The sequence below is a fragment of the Crocodylus porosus genome, unplaced genomic scaffold (genome assembly GCF_001723895.1).
Source record: "Crocodylus porosus isolate Cpor-Errol unplaced genomic scaffold, CroPor_comp1, whole genome shotgun sequence".
Taxonomy (NCBI): domain Eukaryota; kingdom Metazoa; phylum Chordata; order Crocodylia; family Crocodylidae; genus Crocodylus; species Crocodylus porosus.
The window spans coordinates 83,788,843-83,796,057 of record NW_017728918.1 but is presented as its reverse complement, the minus strand read 5'-3'; positions in this window follow the sequence as shown (position 1 = coordinate 83,796,057).

The window sequence follows — 7,215 nt, the reverse complement described above, 5'->3', positions numbered from 1 at the left end:
TCTGCCTCTGCACTGACAAGAGGGGAGTTCCCCAGCTTGCACTTGTCAGTGTTGAATCCCATCCTATTCTCATCCGCCCACTCCTGTAACCTGTCTAGGTCTGATTGCAGCCTATTCCTCCCTTCCAGTGTGCCCACATCCCCCCACATCTTAGTGCCATCAGCAAATTTGAACAGGGTGCTTTTTACCTCCTCATCCTAGTCACTGATGAAGATGTTGAACAGTGTGGGTCAAGGACTAAGCCCTGAGGGACCCCACTGCCCACATCCCTCCAGGTTAAAAATGACCCATCCACCACCACTCTCTGGGTACATCCCTTATATACTTATAGGCAGCTACCAGGTCCCCCCTGAGCCTGCACTTTTCCAGGCTGAAGAGTCCTATGGCTCTTAGCCTCTCTTCATTGGGCTTGTTCTCTTGCCCTCTGATCAAGTGTATGGCTCTCCTCTCTCAAGCTTTTCTACATCCTTCTTGAATTGTGGAGCCCAGAATTGGATGCAGTATTCCAGCTGCGGCCTCAGCAAGGCCAAGTACAGCAGGAGGATGACATCCTGAGATTTGCTAGAGAAACATCTAGGAATGCAAGCCAGAGTTTGGTTTGTTTTACCAGCTGCAACATTGCATTGGTGGCTTATGTTCATCTTGTGGTCAGTCTTGACCCCCAAGTCCCTTTCGGCTGTGGTGCTAGTGGGTATAACACTGTTGAGCCTATAAGTGTGATGCAGGTTCTTCCCCACCCCGAGGTGGAATACCTTCATTTTTCTATATTGAATGTCATCAAGTTTTTATCCATCCACTTTCTAAGCATATCCAGGTTAGCCTGGATCACCAGGCTGTCCTCGGGTGTGGACACTCTTCCCCAAAGTTTGGTGTCATCAGCAAACTTGGCCAGTCTGCTTCTGACACCAGGGTCCACATCGTTAATAAAGTATAGGTTCAAAGACAGAGCCTTAGGGTACATCACTGGTCACAGAGTGCCATGATGATTCACTTTCATCAGCTACTACTCCCTGGGTCTGACCTCAGAGCCAATTCCCCAGCCATTAGACTGTGATGTAGCCAAGGCCGCAGTTTGCCTATTTTTTTTTCCATGAGGAGATCATGGGACACAAGATCAAAGGCTTTTTATAAGTCCAGATATATGATGTCAGTCTTTTCTCCCTTGTCCGGATGATGTGTCACCTGGTCATAGAAGGGAATGAGATTGATCAGGAAAGATCTACCTGCAACAAACTCATGCTGGCTGTCCCTCAGGATGTTGCCATCAGCCAGCTTGTCAAGAATGGTCTCTCTGATATTTTTTTTCCCCAGAATCTTCCCAGGGATTGCGGTCAAGCTGCTTGACTTGTAGTTCCCTGGATCTACTTTCCTTCCTTTCTTGAAGATAGGCACTATATTGACTTCTTCCAATCTTTGGGTACTTCACCTGAGTGTCATGAGTTCTTGAACATCCTTGCCAGTGGCTGGGCTATGATGCCTGCCAGCATCTTGAGTACCCTGGGGTGTAGATTGTCAGGGCCAGCTGACTTGAAGGTGTCCAGCCTCTCAAGGTGTTCCTTTTACAAAGTCTACACTGATGTTGGGTATAAATTCACCCTCGCTCTGACCGTTCTGCTTCATGTTAGGCAGGATGGTCCCTTTGGGCTGGTGAAAAACCGATGCAAAGTACCCATTAAGTAGGTTGGCTTTTTCCTGGGTGTCATTTGTCAGTTGTCCCCATTTGGTTTAGCAGGGGTCCAGTGTTACTGTTGTTTTTCTTGTGACTCCTCACATACCTGAAAAAGGATGTTTTATTGTCCTTGATACATGTAGGCAGTTGGAGTCTCCAATGACAACTATACACTGAGAGCCAATTCCCTAGTGAATTCCTGGTCAAGCTCTTATTCCTGATTAGGAGGTCTGTAGTAGTCTCCTACCATGGTGTTCCCTGTTCCATGTTCCCCATGTATTTTAACCCAGAGGGCCTTCAGTCATCCTCCACTGGTGCCAGTGTCAGCTTGCATGGATGTGTAGGTTTCCTTGACATAGACAGCTACTCTCCCACCTCTTTTTTTTCCCCATGATCTCTTCTGTACAGGGTATAGCAGTCTATACCTGTGGCCCAGTGTTGGGGGAAGTCCCACCAGGTCTCCATTATCCCTGTGAGATTGTAGTCATTCTTGTTTAGCAGGAGGACCAGTTCCTCCTGTTTATTCCGCAAGCTCCTGGCATTGGTGTACAGACATGTAAGTGTCCCATTGGAAGCCTTAGGCTTCCTTGCACTCCCAGGAGGACACCATTTCAGGGCTGGGGTAGGAGAGGAATCCCTTGAATGCCCTAACCTTCTGGTTTTGTAGTGTTTGCCTAGTGGGCTTGCTTTGGTGGTTGTCCACACATCCTACAGTGGGTTTAGTTTTAAAGCCTGGTCAAGCAGATCAGCCATTCTGGGTCAAAGGGTCAACTTCCTTCCTCCCCAGTAAGGTGAGGTGGAGACCATCTCTTCCCAGCAGACCACTGCCTCTCTCACTGGACTATGTCCAGTCTGTGATTGCAGAAGCCGAAGCCTTCACTATGACAACAGTGCCACAGTCTTTGGCTGACTACCTCAATCTGTTTCTCCCTCTTCAGCCCATGACCCATAAGTGGGAGGATCGAGAAAAAGACCACCTGTGCCCCCAATCCTCTAAGGCCTGCTCCCAGAGCCCTGTACCCACTCATGACCCACCTGGGATTGCTCCAAGCCATGTCATTCGTGTCCACATGGATAAAGAGCATAGGGTAGTGGTCGGAGGGCTGGATAAGCTTTGTGATCCCCTCAGTTATGTCCCAGATACAGGCCCCCAGATACAGAACTCCTGGGCTAAGGGGCTGGAGCAGCAGATTGCTCCTTCAGTCCCCCTCAGGAGGAGTCTCCCACAATGACCACTCTGTGTTTCATTTTGGGGAGAGTAGGGATGATAGTTGTTAGTGTTTCTCCCTTACCTGCAGAAGCTGGCAGCTCTGAAGGTTCTACTGGGGCTGCAAGAGGTTCATACCTGTTGCAGAGCTCCAGAGGGTAGGCCTTGGGGCACTGACCACCTTGGTCCAACCCCCTGGCTGGACAGTGGGACACTCTCAAGTCCTCCCTTGTCCTGGAAGGTGACCTTGGTCTACCCTCAGCCTTCATGGGGTGAAGGGCCTGGCCATCACAGCTATGGGTACCAAAATGGCCCCACAATATACCAACCTTTTTATGGGCCACCTGGAAGAAGAATTCCTCAAGGACTGTACCGTTAAACCCATGCTATACTTAAGAAATTTAGATGACATCTTCATCATTTGGACTGAAAACCTGCAAGCTCTGATTGATTTCCATCAGAAATTCAATAATCATCACTCCTACCTCAACCTCTCTCTTGAATACTCCAGCACCGATATTTCCTTTTTAGCCACTATGATTACTATCCAGACTGGTAAAATACAAACCACCATATACAAAAAACCCATGGACCAACATACATATCTGCACAAAAGCAGCAATCACCCTAAGCATATCAAGAAAACTGTAATATACAGCCAAGCCCTCTGATACCACCAAATTTGCACAGATGAGAACACCCATGATCGTAACCTTGCAAATCTCAAAAGGGCTTTCACGCAACAAGGACACTCCTTCAGAGAGATCACACTTTGAAAGAGCCACCTGGATACAGCCACCTGAAGAATTGCTGCAGTACAAAAAGAAAATCCCCATGAATTGCACACCATTATATATTTCATAGGAATTAGGGGCTGGAAGGGATTCCATGAGATCATCAAGTTCAGCCCCCCTGCCACAGGCAGGAAGTCTTCTGAGTTCTAATGATCCCAGCAAGATAAACATCCAGATGCCTTTTGAATGAGTCCAGAGTAGGTGCTTGCACCACCTCTGGGGGGAGTCTGTTCCAGACCCTGGACACAGATTGTAAACAGGTTTTGTTTCTTATGTCCAGTCTAAATCGGCCTTCCAGGAGTTTGTGGTTATTAAGTCCTTGTTATCCCTTGGGAAGCCCTGGTGAACAACTGTTCTCCCAGGTCCTGATGCACCCCTCTTATATACTTGTAGGTTGCCACCAAGTACCCCCTCAGCCTTCTCTTCTCCAGGCTGAAGAGTCCCAAGTCCCTCAGCCTCTCCACTTAAGGCTTGTCCTCTTGGCTTTGATCATATGGATGGCTATCCTTTGGACTCTTTCAAGCTTATCCACATCCCTCCTGAGGTGGAGGGTCCAAAACTAGATACAGTACTCTAGCTTCAGCCTCACTAAGGCTGAGTAAAGTGGGAGGATGATGTCCCTGGTTTTTCTTGAGATGCATCGGTTGATGTGTGCTAGAGTTTGGTTTGCCACCAATGGTATCCCATTGGTGACTCATGTTTGTCTTCTGGCAATCAAGACTCCCAAGTCTCTTTTGGTCATGGTGCTAGTGAGTGTAGCACCACTGAGCCTATAAGTATGCTGCTGGTTCCTCCTCCCAAGGTGGAGCACTTTGCAGTTCTCTACCTGAAGGCCATCAGGTTTTGGTCTGCCCACCTTGCATGTGTGTCCATATTGGCCTGTATCTCCAGCTTGTCTTCCAGGGTGACTGCATTCCCCCATAGTTTAGTGTCATCCACAAACTTTGCCAGTCTGCATCTGATGCCCAAATCCAGATCATTAATGAAGATGTTGAAGCATACGGGCCCGAGTACTGAGTTCTGAGGGACACCACTGGTCACCTTGTGCCACGTTGATTCACTTCCTTCAACTAGTACTCTTTGGGTTCAACCCTGGAGCCAGTTTTCCAGCCAGCAGACTGTGAGATGGTTGAGGCTACAAATCCCCAGCTTAACCATGAGGACATCATGGGAGACTAAGTCAAAAGTTTTCTTGAAATCGAGATATATGACATCAACCTCATCTCCCTTGTCCAGGTAATGCATCACCTGGTCATAAAAGGAGATTAGGTTGGTCAGGCAAGACCTGCCAGTAACAAAGCCATGTTGGCTAGCATTCAAAAGGTTTCCTTCCATCCCTTGATTATTTTCTCCAAGATCATTCCAGGGATGGATGTCAGACTAATTGGCCTGTAATTCCCTGGATCTTTCTTCCTTCCTTTCTTGAAGATTGGGACCACATTGGCTCTTTTCCAGTCTTTCAGAACCTCTTCTGAGCATCACACATTTTCAAATACCTTCACCATAGGGTGAACTATGATGTCTGCCTGCTCCTTCAAGACCCTTGAGTGCATTCAGTCTGGGCCTGCAAACTTATGGATGTCTAGCCTCTTGAGGTGTTCCCTCACCTGATCTACATCAATTTTGGGCCTATCTCCCACTCCATGGGTGTTATGTGTCCTGTCCGACAGTGTGACCCCCTTGAGTGGGTGGAAAATTGACAAAAAGTAATCATTTAGGAGATTTGGCCTTTTCTTGGGTGTCAGATGTCAGCTGCCCCATTTGATCTTGCAGAAGTCTAATGCTGCCTTTGTTTTTTCTCCAATTTCCCACATATCTAAAGAAGGACTTTTTGTTGTCCTTGATTCCCATGGCTAGCCTGAGTTCAGTTTCTGCCTTGGTTTTTCTGTATCACTCTCTACATGTCCGGGCTAGTGCTGAGTAGTCCTCCTTGGTGATGCTTCCCATTTTCCATCTGGTGTAGGATTCTCTTCTAAGTTTCAGGAGGTCCAACAGTTCCCTGTTTAGCCAAGGGGGCTTCCTTGTCTGCTGACTGCATTTCTTGCAGGATGGGATGGACTTCCCCTTGTGCTTTGAGGATTGCATTCTAAAGGAATAACCAGTCCTCATGGACTCCCCTTTCTAAGGGAGCATGGCCTCTTGGTGCCTAACTGACCAATCTCCTGAGTTTGTGTAAGTCAGCCTTCCCAAAGTTGAGGATTTCTGTTTTACTGAGGGATTTTCCTGCCCTGCATTGGACAGAGAAAGTGATCACTTCATGGTTGTTGTCACCAAGCTTCGCCTTTATCCTTAGATCACTCTCCAGATTGTCCCCTTTGGTCTGAACGATGCCTTTTCCCTAGTTGGCCCGTAGACCTCTTGCTTTAGGTAGAGGACATCAATGCAAGCAAGAAAGCTACACAACCGGTCAGACTTGGCCATGTGTTCTTCCCACAGGATGTCAGGGAGGTTGAAGTCCCCCATAATGCATCAGGAGTGCATGGCCTCAGCCAGTTCCCCATTGAATTCGTGGTCCAGTTCTTTTTCTTCATGGGGAGGTCTATAATAGACTCCTATGAGTATATCTTCTTCCCCATGCTCTCTTTGTATTTTAACCCAGAGGGTCTCAAGATGCCCTCCATGGTTAGTGAACTCAGTTTGGAAGGAAGTGTGTACTGCTCCTGGAGAAAGAGCTACACCCCCATCCCTCTTTCCAACACAGTCTGTCCTATACATGGTATAGCTTTCTATACCAACAGACCAGTCATAGGTGGAGTCTCTGTTATCCCCATGAGATCATAACCTTTATCACATGAGAAGAGCCAGTTCTTCTTGCTTGTTTCCCAAGCTCATGGCATTTTTGTACAGGCAGTTGAATCTGCCATGGGAAGCCCTTATTTGATGGGACGTGACCTTTCCTAGGGCTGTCATAGGAGTGGGTTCCCTTAGGCTACCTAAATGATTTCTACTGTGGTTGACATGACCTGGGCTAGAACTGCTAATTGACTACCCGTCCCCCAGCGATTTTAGTTTAAAGCCCTGTTGAGTAGGTCAACTATTCTGGCTCTTTCTGGGGGAGGTGTAGACCATCCCTTCTCAACAATCCCATCATGATTACTCTGTGTCTTCTTCTAGGCATAGTTGCTGGTGGCTCTCCATCCTTGCATGCTGGAGCTGGTGGCATGACTGGCATCTGCTGATATGAGGGGCTCAAAACTGTTGTGCAGCTCCAGGAGAGTGGTCCAGTGCAGTGGTGCAGTGCCCCCTTGGGCTGGAGATTACCTTTATCCAGGCAACCCCTGGCTGTCATTAGTTATGACATATATACAGAAAATCCTCAAACAGTTGCAGCCCATATTAGGAGAAGACCCAATTCTTAAAGAGATCTTCCCAGAACCAAAGTTCTGGCAAAGTTCGCAGACAATACCAAACTATGGGGGAGCGTGGTCATGCTCAAGGACAGGCTGTCAGTATAGGATGACCTGGACAGGTTTGTGAGATGGGTGGACATCAACCTGATGACATTTAATATGGAGAAATGTAAAGTGCTCCATCTGGGGAGAAAT